Below are 14,123 nucleotides of genomic sequence, written 5' to 3' on the forward strand. Positions count from 1 at the left end.
TCCGTGACGTCATTCTTCGGATGCTCTGCGGAAACGAGAGGAAAGATGGTTTGCAGCAGGACTCTGATCCGGAGGAGGGGTGAACAGGAGCAAGATGAGCTGACACCAGGACCGTCATCCATATTAACATAAATAGAAGAACGTCTCACGTGAAAATGTGGATAACTTCTTCACGCTATTAATTATACTTCAAAGTGACTCAGTAAATGTGTTTTAAGTGCATCATTAATTCATCAATTAGGACTCTATGCATCACTAAAACCATCAAATTTCAAATGTAATCTTTACCCGATATTACACATTTGCACATTTCAAAAAAGCTACTACAACCCCCTGATAATTTTTTTTAATAATCACTTAACCCCATTTGACCTATTTAAAACTGCTGCAAGTCTCTGTATGTACACATTGCTGCTATCGTTGTGAACCGGGGTCCACCCCATAATATTGATATTGAACTGGGGATAATCGCTAGGGTGGATCTCGTGCTGACAGTGTTTTGGCACTGCATGAGGATGCTGGGAGGGAAAGTATTATTTTTCTCATGTGTACGTACTGCTAATGTCCTTTTAACACCTCTGGGCCTAGTACTGCTAGTGATATTTCTAAATGTGATCTAGGCTCGGATTTACATGATGTTCATGTTGTGTTAACTAATGTGTGTGCTTAATACAAACTTTATTTGCATACACCTTGTGTGAAGTCTCTCTTGGGACACACAGCGTAATTGTTGTGTGGTAGTGCTGTGCCAATGCTTTACCCACTGCCCCTGTGATAAGCCTGGCTGCTGTGTGCCAAGGTTCCCAAGGGTGAGCGCAGGTTATGCAGTGAGTGTAAACATCCAGCCCTGATGGGAGTGGTAGGTTCTGCCTGGCTGGGGCCTCAGCCAGTCAGAATGTGCCCCCCTAACAGTCATCTTTGTCTGTTCCTATCAAAGTGTCAGTCCATGACGTCAGAGCCATGGGTTTTAAACAGCGTGCAAGGTTATGTTATAGAACTCTACTCTGTACCTTTTCAAACAGTGTTTCCTACTCTTCTAAAATTTTCTAAAGAAATGTCCAGTCTGATTTCCCTGGAAATAAAATTGCTTCTTCTCAAACAAGCAATACAGGTTACATTTCCCAACCCATCTTGGTTTTTCAGTTCTCTCTTCTTAGTTCAAAAGAAGAACAAGAAATGAGACCTGTGATCAACCTCAAATAATTCAACCAGTTTGAAATTTACCGTCATTTCAAGATGAAAACTGTTGTTCATCTCAGGGATTCTTTACTACAGCACAACTGGATGGTCCAACTGAACCTTCAGGACACTTATCGTTCTGTGCCCATTCATCCAGATCACAGGAAATTTCTTCAATTCCAATGCAATCAATCAGAAATTTGTAGAGCGCTTACTCAGCTGTAAGGGTCTCAAGACGCTGTGGGGGGTCGGTCCTCCATGCGTCAGTCAAAGAGCCAGGTATTAAGGTCCTTCCTAAATTGGGGTAACGATCCTGACTGCCTGAGGTGAAGAGGCAAAGTGTTCCAGCTCTTTGCCGCAAGGTAGGTGAAGGATCTTCCTTCAGCCGAGGTCGTCCATATGTGCAGTACGGTGGCTAGTGCCTGTTGAGTTGAGCGGAGCGGTCTGGCGGGGGAGTAGAAGGTGATGTGATGGTTGAGGTAGGTGGGTCCTAGGTCATGGAGAGTCTTGTATGCGTGGATGAGGAGTTTGAAGTTGATCCTTTTCTCGACGGGGAGCCAGTGGAGGACTCTCAGGTGTCTGGTGATGTGTTCGGGCACAGGACGTTCAGGATGAGTCTGGTGGAGGCATTCTGGGTGTGCTGTAGTTTCTTCAAATTTTTCTAGGTGATGCCTGCGTAGAGGGCGTTGACACAGTCGAGCCTGCTGGTGACTAGGGCGTGGGTTACTGTCTAGCAGCAGTCGTTTGTGATCCATTTGAAGATCTTATGGAGAAGTTTGAGTGAGTAGAAACAGGAGGATGCAACAGAATTGACCTAGCGGGTCATGGTGAGAAATGAATCCAGGATGGAGCTGAGGTTGTGTGCGTGGTTTATTGGGGTGGGAGGGGGTGCCGAGTGTTACAGGCCACCAGGAGTCATTCCAGGGCGATGGTCCCTGGATGAGGATCTCAGTCTTCTCTGAGTTGAGCTCGAGGCAGCTCTCCTTCATCCAGGTGGCGAAGTTCATACCATTGTGGAAGTTCTTGGCAGTTGTAGGGTTTTCGGTCAGAGAGATGATCACCTGGGTTTCGTCAGCATAGTAGATGATGTTCAGTGCATGGTTGATGATGGAAATGAGTGGGGCCCTTTAGATGTTGAAAAGTGTGGGTCTCAGGAAAGAGCCCTGGGACACTCTGCAGCTGATCTCTGTAGGTTCCAACAGGTATGACAGGAGGCTGACTCTCTGTGTTCTGCCGGTCAGGAAGGAGCGTATCCACTGTAGGGCCTTGCCGCGGATACCAGCTGCTTGGAGTCTGGAGCAGAGAGTGAGATGGGAGACCATGTCGAAAGCAGCCGACACGTCCAGAAGGATGAGGGCTACTGTTTGGCCAAGGTCGAGGAGTGAGCGGATGTCATCTGTGGCGGCGAGGAGTGCGGTCTATGTGGTGTGGTTGCTCCTGAAGCCTAATTCGGAGATGTCCAGGATGTTGTTGTCCTCAATGTGTTTGTGGACCTGTGCGTTGATGGACTTTTCAATGACTTTGGCTAGGAAAGGCAGCAGAGAGATGGGGCGGTAGTTCTTGAGATCCAGGGGGTCAGCCTTGTGTTTCTTCAGGAGCGGGCGGATTTCGGCATGCTTCCAGTCCTCAGGGTAGCTGTCTCCATGGAGCAGTTGAGAGTGTGGCAGAGCTGTGGTACGATGGAGGTGTTGGCTTTGTTGAAACTGTGGTGGGGACAGGGATCAGTAGGTGCTCCGGAGTAGATGCTGCTCATGATGGAGCGGGTCTCGTTCGTGGTGAGGGTGACCTAGCAGTGCAAGATCTGTAAAGGTTCGGATGAGCTGAGCTGGAGGGTTGTTGGTGGGCTCAAAGGTTCTTGCGGTTTCAAGTTATCGTAGATGTCCTTGATTTTTTGATGAAAGACGGTGTCTAGTCTGTTGGAGAGGTTCTGAGGTGGAGGAATGTTTTCAGTTTCCAAATGAGGTTTGACAAACTCTTTAACCACGGTGAAGAGCTCTTTGATATTGTGTGCAGTGGTGCCAATACAGTCCTGCAGGGCGGCGTTCCTAGTGGATCTGATGAGGAGGTGGTGACATTTGATGGTGGATTTGAAGGCCGCGAGGTCCTCCGGGAACTTGCTGTTTCCTTTTTTCAAGCAGGTGCGTCTGGAGTCCTTGAGTGTGGGGGAGAACCATCTGGCCTTCTTGAGGTTGTGTTTACCTGAGGTCATTCGGAGCAGCACTAGGTTGTTGGCACATTCTGAGATCCATTGGTTGAAGTTCCATGCAGAGATGTCTGCGTCTGTGGCGAGGGGAGGTGGTGACTTGCTGAGGGTTTTGGTGAGCTGCTCCTCGGTGATCTGGTTCCATTTCCTACGTGGGAAGCGGAGGGTGCAGAGGTGGACGGTAGGTGTGGTGATGTAGAAATGAGTGCAGTGGTGATCGTCCAGTGTAGCGTGGAGGTGTTGTTGATGGTGATGTGGTGGTTGGCAGAAAAAATCTGGTCGGCTGTGTGTCCGGCGATGTGTTTTTGGCGAGGTGACCAGTTTCTTGAGGCTGATAGTGGCGAGGTTCTCGAGCAGGGAAATGGTGTTCACGTCATTGAAGTTGTCGATGTGATAATTGGGGTCGCTGAGGAGAAAGTAGTTTGTGGAGGTGTGGGTGTGGGTGTGGGGAGCTATTATGTTGACCATGGAGTTGCTGAAGGCTGGGTGGGGGCCAGTTGGCCTGTAGATGAGGGTGCCGCGGAAGGTGGACTTAAGGGTGACATGGATCTGGAAATGGAGGTGCTCCATGAGGGGGGAGTTTTCTTCTGCTTTGGTTGTCAGGTGGCAGGTGGATTTGTGTACGATGGCCAGGCCACCGCCAGGCCAGGAGGGCCGGTCTTTGCGGAGAAGTTTGTAGTCACTGGGGATGGTGATGGCGATGTCCGGTGCTTACGCTGGGTTTGTCCATGTTTCAGTGAGAATAGCGCTGTCCAGGTGGATGGAGTCTAGCAGGTCCCAGAGTTCTACGGTGTGTTTCTGGAGGGAGTGTATGTTGAGGAGGATGCAGTTGAGGCCTTGTGGGTGGGTGTTCGATGATCCTGTGGTGAAAGGGTCTGCCGATTGGTGTAGGGTGAGGGTGCTGTGGCAGTTGAAGCAGGAGAAAGGTCCCTGGGTGTCTCTCGGTGATGCGAGATGGCAGGTGGTGGATTGTCCTGTGTTCATTGCATGGAGGATCTTTGTGTTGTAATGATGGATGGTCGGAAGACCTGGGTCTGTGGCGGTGGGCGCGATCCAGGCACGGGCTAAGCATGGACGTGCGCAGACGGGCTTGCCTTTGGCGCGGCTGCCATTAACAAGGCAAGGGAGGCAAGAGGGTCCGGTCAGCTGGGAGACAGAAGGGCAGTAAAGTGCTTTGCAGAGTGGGGGACGGTGTTGCAGGGGCAGCAGGGATGGAGCATGGGGAAAGGGAAAGACGCAAAAAGTAAAAAATAGGGAAAAATTAGATAGAAAAAGAGACAGGAACAAATATAGATGACAAAAAGCAAAAGGCACACTCAGACAGATGGCCACTAGCCCAAAAAGGATGAGGCATAGGCGGTTGCCTGCAGGTGGAGGTGAGCATCGAACTGAGAGTCAGGTACGCTCTCATTCCTATTCGCAGTAGCAGCAACAGGTGGAGCTGTGCAGAGGGGAGTGAGCAGACACTGACCAGGAGGTCTGAGAAATCACCCTCTCACTGTGCAGGAGCCACCATTATAAAGGGGAGAGAGGTGGGAGGGTCCAGTCAGCTGGGAGTTCAGGAAATTGCTTCGCAGGGAGTGGGGGCCCACAGGCCATGGACAGCAGCAGCAGGAAGAGAGCACAGGGAGAGGGAAAGGCACAAAAAGTAAAAAATTGAGAAAAACCAGAAAAACAAGACAGTAAAAGACACAGAAAGAAAATATAGATGACAGAAAGCAAAAGACACACCCAGACAGATGGCCACTAGGACACCAGGGATGAGGCGCAGGTGGGTGCCTGTGGGTGGAGGTGGACCTCAAACTAAGAGTCAGGCAGGCTCTCATTCTGAATCGCAGCAGCAACAGCAACAGTGGAGCTTTGCAGAGGGGACAAACATAATTTTTTCCTCTCTCCCTTTTGGTCTTTCCTCAGCCTCGTGGTGTTTTACCAAACTGATGAAACTGGTTGTCGCTTTCCTCAGAGCTCAAAGCATCAGATTGATAATCTACCTAGACAACATTCTCCTAATGGATCAGGGTATTCATACACTTCAATCCCAAATCCAAATTATGTGCTCTCTTCTTTTAGGTCTTGGATTTCTCATCAATGCAGAAAAGTCCATGCTAATTCCTTAAAATCAGATACAATTTTGGGGTTCCTTAATACACTCCTCCACCACCACTCTTCATCTTCCCTCTCCAAAAATGAAGACCGTCAAATCAGAAATTCATCAAACTCTGTGCAAGTCCTCCATCTCTCTCAGAACTCTGGTGAGATTCAGAACAGTTTCCCAGGTCCGCTTCATTATTGGGCCCTTCAAAGGTTAAAGATTTGCCACTTACACAGGGGCCTAGAGTACTCCGATTCCATCAGCTTAGATCCAGAGTCTCATTTGAAACTTCAAAGGTGGATAGACCCTTTATATCCCTGGAATGGCAGGACATGTTTTGCGTCAGCCCAACATCTTGTATTAGAATCAAATGCAAGCCTGACAGGTTGGGGCAACGGTTATGAACAAATCTCGACTGGAGGTACATGGTCATGCAAGGACTCCAAATTGCACATCAGTTGTTTAGAGATGGTTGCAGGCTCCTTTGCAATCAAAAGAGCAAGATCTATTGTTCCATTATTTTCGCATGGACAACATATCTGCAGTTCGGTATAACAATCTTTAGGTAGCACAAAGTACAAATTGCTAGCAGAACTAGCAAAACGTTTCTGGGAATTCTGTCTCCTCAACAGAAGTTCAGTACACCTAGAATACTTACACAGAGATCTAAATTATGTGGCAAACTGGCACTCCCAGTACCTTCAAAATTCAAGTGATTTGAAACTTAGGGGGTCATTCCGACCCCGGCGGGCGGCGGCCGCCAGAAGACCGCACTGCGGTCAAATGACCGCGGCGGTCATTCTGACTTTCCCGCTGGGCCGGCGGGCGACCGCCAAAAGGCCGCCCGCCGGCCCAGCGGGAAAGACCCAGCAACGATGAAGCCGGCTCCGAATGGAGCCGGCGGAGTTGCTGGGGTGCGATGGGTGCAGTGGCACCCGTCGCGATTTTCAGTGTCTGTTAGGGGGCCCCTGCACTGCCCATGCCAGTGGCATGGGCAGTGCAGGGGCCCCCAGGGGCCCCACGACACCCGTTCCCGCCATCCTGGCCAGGAACAGGGTGGCGGGAAGGGGGTCGGAATCCCCATGGCGGCGCTGCAAGCAGCGCCACCACGGAGGATTCCCTGGGCCAGGGGAAAACCGGCGGGAAACCGCTGGTTCCCCTTTTCTGACCGCGGCGTCAGAATGGCCCAGGAAGCACCGCCAGCCTGTTGGCGGTGCTTCCGCGGTCGAATGACCCTCTTAATCCTTTGGTGTTCAAGTCTTTACTTTGCAAATGGAGCCTATCCATATAGATCTTTTCACCTCCAGATTGAACCATCAACTTCCTCAATTCTTCAGTTGGCGCTGAGATCCCTTAGCATTGGCTTCAGATGATTTTCTACAGGACTGGTCTCATTCAGTAAACTACGCCTTTCCTACTTTTTTCATGTGTTAGAAATGGGGACTGTAGTTGGCAGAGGTATGCACCTTGTCCAAATAGGGACCACAATCCTAGTCAGGATAAGTCACAACATAAACTAAATTATCCCGTGCTCACCCTCCTGTAACTTGGCACAAGGCAGGCAGGCTTAACTAAGAAGGCAATGTGTAAAATATTGCTGAAAAAGCTCAAACAAAGACCACAAAAAGTACTCCACGCCAGTTTAGGGAAATAGATCATATTTTCTGGATAAATTAAGACCAAAACGACAATAATCCAATATGCACAAGGCAAGATATCACTTTTTAAAAATTTTAATGATTCTCAATCCGTAAGAATCAGTGGTTGTATCCTTTTAACACTCAGTACCTGGGACGTGTCAAAAATAACGAAGCAGAGGGCCTGCGGACGAGGAGATGTATTGACAAGTAAAAGATTGCGTCAATTTTTCCAGCACAGCAAAGGTGGGGCATTGTTTCATTCCATGCTACAAGGCAATGTGTCGGTTTCCAGGAGAGCAGCCTTGGTTCCTCACTGCAATTCAGAGATATTTTGACACCCAGTGATAATGCGTTGAAAACCCAGAACGCATTGAACAGAGGCAACAGACTCTGCATCAGTCCATCAGGCGATGCAGTGATTTTTCAGCCGAAGAGCTGGCGCTGCGTCGATTCGGAAGGCGTTGTGTGAAATTTTGCAGGTGTTGTGTCCGTTTTCCAATGCGCTGGATTTTCTTCTCTTTGGAGAAGTCTTTGATACCCCTGAGACATCAGCTCAATCCAAGCCCTTGGAGAGCACTTGAGGAGGAAGGCAGAGTCATTCCAGCAGAGTCAGGGGTCAGCAGGTCAAAAAGCAGGCCAGTAGTCCTTCATGCAAAGCAGTCCAGATGAGTCTTTTGTGCAGCCAGGCAGTCCCTCTGACACAGTGCACTTGTAGGTCCAGAAGTGTCTGATTTAGTGGGGTCACAGACCCAGTATATATACCTAAAAGTGTCTTTGAGTGGAGGAAACTTCAAAGATTGGTTTACAAGTTTCAACCCAGCCTTGTCTGCCAGGAGCCCTTTGGGGGTTATCATTCCTTTGTATGAGGGCAGACCTCTGGCCTTTGAAGTGTAAGAGAGAGCCCCTCCACTCTTCCTGCCCAGGGGAACCCATCTGTAAGCAGCTGAATGCAGATGCAGCTGAGTGTCCTGTGTTTATGTCTGTCTGGGTGGAATGCACAAGGGGAGCTGCCAACCATCACAGACCAGACATGGATTGGAAACAGGCTGTAAGGCACCGATGGCAATGAGGGCAGAGAATTGCCCACTTTCTAAAAGTGGCATTTCTAAAATTGTAATGTAAAATGCAACTTCACCAGTAAGTAGGATTTATCCCTACCATTCCAAGTGTATCAGATATGACGAGGCTACTCTTCTTAGATCAGAAATGACCACTTAAATGCATATAAGGGAATTTTTAATGCTGGCATATGAAAGGAGCAGGCATGACCATAGTGAAAAATGACTTTGGGAGTTTTTCACTATCAGGACATGTAAAACGTATAGGTACTTGTCCTGCCTTTTACTTACATAGCACCCTGCCCACTGGGTAACTGGGGCCTACCTTAAGGGTGACATATTTATGAAAAGGGGAATTTACGGCCTGGCAAGTAGTTTTAAGTGGCAAATCAAAGTGGCAGTGACACTGCAAACAAAGGCCTGGCAATGGCAGACCTGAGAGATGGTTAAGGGGCTACTTAGGTGGGTGGTGCAATCAGAGCTGCAGGCCCAGTAGTAGCATTTAATTTACTTGCCCTGGGCACATCTAGTGCACTTCACTAGGGATGTATAGGTAAATTAAATATGTCAACTGAATATGAGCCAATGTTACCAGGTTTTAGGCAGAGAGCACATGCACTTCAGCACTGGTTAGCAGTGGCAAAGTGCCAAGAGTCCTAAAGCCAACAAAAACTAGGTCAGAAAAAGAGGAGGAAGGCAAAAAGTATAGGGTGACATTCAGAGAGGGCCATTTAGCAACACAATGATAAATAGGATACTTGCTCAAGTCAGACATCAACAAGCCACCCTTTTCCTTGTGGCTCCCTTTTGGCAGTCTCAAGTTTGGTTCTCTTTGCTTCTGGAGCTGACCATAGACTTCCCAGTTCTTCTCCCGTCTTCTCCCAACCTCCTTCTAATCCTTCTGGCAGTCCTCACAATCTGGTGTTGGACAATTCCCTCTGGCTTTCAGCTTGGACACTAGCAGGTCTGCTGAATCTGAACCTTGCATTCCTCCAGAGGCTTCACAATACATTAACAAATCATGGGCCCCAGGAACGACGAATGCTGACAGATCAGCTTGGTCTTACTGGGAAGCTGGTGTGTGGGATGATGTATCAATCCCCTTTCAGCGGATATAGCGTATGTTGTTACTTTTTCCGTAGCTGAGGCCTGCAGTGGAAAAACATACTGTACCATCAATCATCACAGATCGGCCATTTCTATCAACCATCTTTCATCAATGGGCAACCAGTAGGAGAACACCCACTGCTCTGTCGCCTATTAAAGGGAGTAACATTTTGTAATCTTCCTACTCCAAAATACGATACTTTATGGGTTGTGAATGTTGTTTTGAAATGTTTCTGTCATGGCCAGATAATGATGCCCTCTCTCTCAAAATCTTACAATGTTGTTGTGTCTTATTTCTATGAAACGATTGTCAGATGTTAGAGCATTGGATATTACTTCTCTACAGTTTTCTCCTACAGGTTTACTTCTCACAGTCCACAAACGTACAAAAACAAACCTCACTTCTGTATTTCCTGATAAGCCTAATCTCTCTGTGGCACAATGTTTGTAAGAATATGAACAGCATGCAGACAATCTCAGAACATCCTCTGACTCCCGGCTGCCCTTTTCCTCCCCGACGCTTGCTCGCTGGGTTATGTGGGTCATGTCCCTTGCGGGTATTGATGCTTCCATTTCTGGAGCCCACACTGCGAGGGGACCTATGGCTTCCAAAGCTTTTTGGGCGGGCTCACGTTTACAGGGTATACTGCGATCGGCTGATTGGTCTAATGATTCTGTTTTCCACACTTTCTGCTGTAAACCGGTTCATGCTGCATCTTCAGTAGTAATTGATATGCTTTAAAGAAGCCTAATAGGAGCCTCCAGTCTGTCCATAAAATGTAGATTTTCCTAGTAATTTATGAGAGAAAGTCTTCATTTTATTAAAGACACAGAGACAAGTATTATCTCACCGCAACTCAAACTTAACTCGTTCTCTGTTTCCCACCCTAACAGCGGGTCCTGCACAACCACAGTTGTCTACCTGAGGATCTGTCATCTGATCCTGGAGCTTCGGGCCTTTTTCTTCTTCAGCTTCAGTCTCGCCTGGACTCCAAGATTCTCCTTCATCCAGCTTGTTGCGACCTACGTTTATAAACTTTTGCCAAGATGTATTCACGTTTTCTTGAACCATTGCTATTGTGCTTTCAATTTTACCTTTGTTTAATGTTTCTATTCAACCTCTCGCACAAGAAAAGAGGACTGTTCGCAGTCAAGCTAGATGCTACACTTTGGGCTTGAATGCTATTGGTCATTATGGTGACTGTGTTTTTTCATCCAATTGGCTACTCTTCTCGTTGCCTGATGGGATTTGTAGTTTATTCTGTTATCTTGACTGCTGCTATGAAACTAAAGCAAGATTAGTAAGCATAATACTCGCCTCCTTGTCTTTAATAAAATTAAGACTTTCTGTCATAAGTTACTAAGAAAATCTACATCCGTAAGTAGTCCTGGAGACTTCACAATGTGTGTATTTGTAAGCAGTCCTGGAGACTACACAATGTGTGTGAATTTGTAAGCAGTGCCGGAGACTACACGATGTGTGTGTATTTGTAATCAGTCCTAGAGACTACACACTGTGTGTGTATTTGTAATCAGTCCTAGAGACTACACAATGTGTGTGTATTTGTAATCAGTGCTGTCCCCTGAAACCCCTGCTCACAGGGTGGGGACAGTGGCAAATTTAAATCATGGAGGACATTCCAGTTAACCAGTAACAAGTGGTTTCTACTAGATTAATTTGCTGCAGTAGGAGATTCTTCACTTTTTATGAAGTATATTCTATGTGATTCCTGTTGCAGTGGAACTGGCTAATTGTGTCTCTAGAGATTTTTCTAGAACCATAAAATGTTGCTTAATCATTTAGGTAAGTGTCCTAGTGATCTTATGCTGATCAGGATCCAGTAGAAACCACTTGCAACTGGTGAACTGGGGCTTCCAAGGAATGAAGGAAGGAGCTTGTATGATGTAAGACCAGTGCGTGCACATTATATTTAGATGCATTTATTAGAAATCCCTCCATCTCTCTTCGCTCTGCAGGTATAACAGGCTCCATTTCTTTACCTCTATATCACTTTTCTGAGCCTGTCTCTCACTGTCTCACACTCTCTTAACTCACTCCCAGTGACTGTATCTCTCACTCTCTCTTAACTCATTCCCAATGGACCAGTCTCTCACCCTGTCATACTCTCCTAAGTCACTTTTGGGGCATATTTCTACTCGATTTCCACCAAATTTGCATCCTTTTTTCACTCAAATTCAGCGCAAAACTAACTCCATATTTATATTTTGATGTGAGACCTGTCTAAGGTAAAAATAATGGAGTTTGCCCCATTTTGTAGATGTGTGAACCTACCTTGCGTTAATGAGATGCGAGGTAGGCGGTACCATCTAAAAAATGGTGCAACCCCCATACCCCCATTTTTATCCCTGTGCTAAAATGACGCACGGGTGGGAAGAGGGGCTAAATAATGGTTCAAAGCTTGCTTTGCACCATTATTTAATGCCTGGGTCAGACCAGGCGTTAGGGGACCTGTGGACCCATTTCCATGGTTAAACACCATGGAATGGGTCCACAGGTGTCCTCCTCAAGCCCCAGGAACACCCCCACCCACACCAGAGGGACACCGGAGGATGGGGGACCCCATCCCAGGTAAGTAGGGTGAGTAAAGCTAGGTATTTTTCTTTTGTTATTAAAGTGCCATTGGGGGCCCAACTTGGGGTCCCCTGCATGGCACAGGGTGCAATGGCCTTGCCCAGGGGACCCTGGCCCCCTCTGCTGGACGTTGGGGTGGTGTGCATGACTCCTCTCTTTTCTAAGACAGGAGTCATGTAGTATGGATGGTTTTCCATCAGAAAATGAAGCTAGGCTGGTTAGAGGCATTTTTTTTGCCTCTAACCAGCCTAACGTAATTTTTGGTGCAAAACTCCCTTCTCCTGTATACCGCCACCCCCACCCGGCTAACGTCATTTTTTTATGCTAGCCCACCCTTTGCACCGACTTGCGCCATTCCATAAACATGGCGCCCGGCTGGTACTCAGGAATGGGGCAAGCCGGTCCAAAACCTTTTGATGCAAAACTGCATTAGTGCAATTTTGCATCAAAAAGTATAGATATACCCTTCAGTGCCTGAGTTTCTCAGTTTCTCACACTCTCTTAACTCACTCTCAGTGTTTGAGTCTCTCACCCTCTCTTAACTCACTCCTAGTACCTAAGTCTCTCAGTCTCTCACACCCTCTTAACTCACTCTCAGTGCTTGAGTCTCTCACCCTCTCACACTTTCATACCTCACTCCCGGTGTCTAAGTCTCTCACTCTAACTCACTCCCAGTGCCTGACTTTCCCTGATGGTCCCTCAGTTGTTGTCGCTTTTGCTTTAGGATTCTATGTTCAGAGTCTGGACATTTCCTGCCTGTGTTTGTGTAAAGACTGGTGCCTGCCTGTGTCAGTGCCTGCAGCATGTGCAGTGCCTGTGAGTGATGGAAGCAGCTGTCCTGCTGTCTGACTGTAAAGGGACAGAGCCCGATGTCTGTCTGTCCTTGAAGTAGCTGAATGTATAAAGACATTGTAAATAGAAATGATGTTATATGTGGGTCCTGTGGAGTCCTAGAGCGCATTAGAATAATAAAAGGAGCAGCTGTTGTGAGTTAGAGCAGAAAAAAAAAGTGTGTTTCCGCCCGGTCTCGAACCGGGGACCTTTCGCGTGTTAGGCGAACGTGATAACCACTACACTACGGAAACCCGCATGAAACATACCGAGGCAGCTTCTTCTGCTCTGATAAGTGGCTGGAAGTAAATGCAGTGTGGCACACAGTGCACGGAATAGTGCACACTTAGGAGGGCTCTCAGTGCATTCAACTGAATGCTGCAGAGATAGGCCTCTGACTGATCACTCAGCAGGACTGATGCACAGATAGGTCTCAGGGAAGGGATCTCTCACTGATCACTCAGCAGTGCACAGATAGGTCTCAGGGAAGGGATCTCTCACTGATCACTCAGCAGTGACTGATGCACAGATAGGTCTCAGGGAAGGGATCTCTCACTGATCACTCAGTAGTGACTGATTTACAGATACGAGGTCTCAGGGAAGGGATCTCTCACTGATCACTCAGCAGTGACTGATGCGCAGATAAGAGGTCTCATGGAAGGGATCTCTCACTGATCACCCAGCAGTGACTGATGCACATATAGGTCTCAGGGAAGGGGTCTCTCACTGATCACTCAGCAGTGACTGATGCACATATAGGTCTCAGGGAAGGGATCTCTCACTGATCACTCAGCAGTGACTGATGCACAGATATGAGGTCTCAGGGAAGGGATCTCTCACTGATCACTCAGCAGTGACTGATGCACAGATAGGTCTCAGGGAAGGGATCTCTCACTGATCACTGAGCAGTGACTGATGCACAGATAAGAGGTCTCAGGAAAGGGATCTCTCACTGAGCTCCATCACTAACCAGTGTCTGCACGGCTGAGAGGTCTTCGCTCTGCACACTCACAAGTAGATTCTGTATAAACCATTTGTGACTGGTGAACTGGAATGTGCAGGGATCAAGGCTTCCTGTCTGGCGTGAGAACAATACAATCCTGTATCACGAAGTCCCACAGTAGAGACATCAGTCTTCCCCTCACAGCTGTGACATGCTCACTGCTTCACTCTCACACGTCTCTGTGCCAGTCTCACACTCCCTCACACTCTCCACGGGGGTCTCACTCTGATGCCCACGGCAGTCACTCGGGTCTCTTCTCTCACTTGCACTGTTGGGACATCCCAGCCGCGTTTCCAGCATCAGATTGTTTCCTGTGAGGGTGAAAGGTCGCACAGTCGAGTCAAGGTGGCTTTTTAAATCCATCTGGGGCTGAAGCCCCCCGGTTTGTTCTTTCTCTGCGCTGATTCCCACACAATG

General features: G+C 47.8%; 1 long non-coding RNA gene and 1 other non-coding gene across 3 annotated transcripts in view; both read right to left on the reverse strand.

Moving 5' to 3' along the window:
• Positions 1-14,123, reverse strand: part of LOC138281260 (uncharacterized) — a 93,201-nt gene continuing 79,078 nt past the window's right edge. Inside the window, exon 3 of one of the 2 annotated variants that reach the window (XR_011200897.1) lies at positions 1-99. This is a non-coding gene — a long non-coding RNA (uncharacterized lncRNA). Of the gene's footprint in view, positions 100-9,233; positions 9,322-14,123 lie in introns of those variants that run through there. The other variant, XR_011200898.1, reaches the window with a different exon arrangement.
• TRNAV-AAC (transfer RNA valine (anticodon AAC)) lies at positions 12,885-12,957 on the reverse strand. Its single transcript has one exon. It is a non-coding gene; the product is annotated as a tRNA-Val (tRNA).

Source organism: Pleurodeles waltl, unplaced genomic scaffold (genome assembly GCF_031143425.1).
Source record: "Pleurodeles waltl isolate 20211129_DDA unplaced genomic scaffold, aPleWal1.hap1.20221129 scaffold_86, whole genome shotgun sequence".
In the NCBI taxonomy this organism is placed as follows: domain Eukaryota; kingdom Metazoa; phylum Chordata; class Amphibia; order Caudata; family Salamandridae; genus Pleurodeles; species Pleurodeles waltl.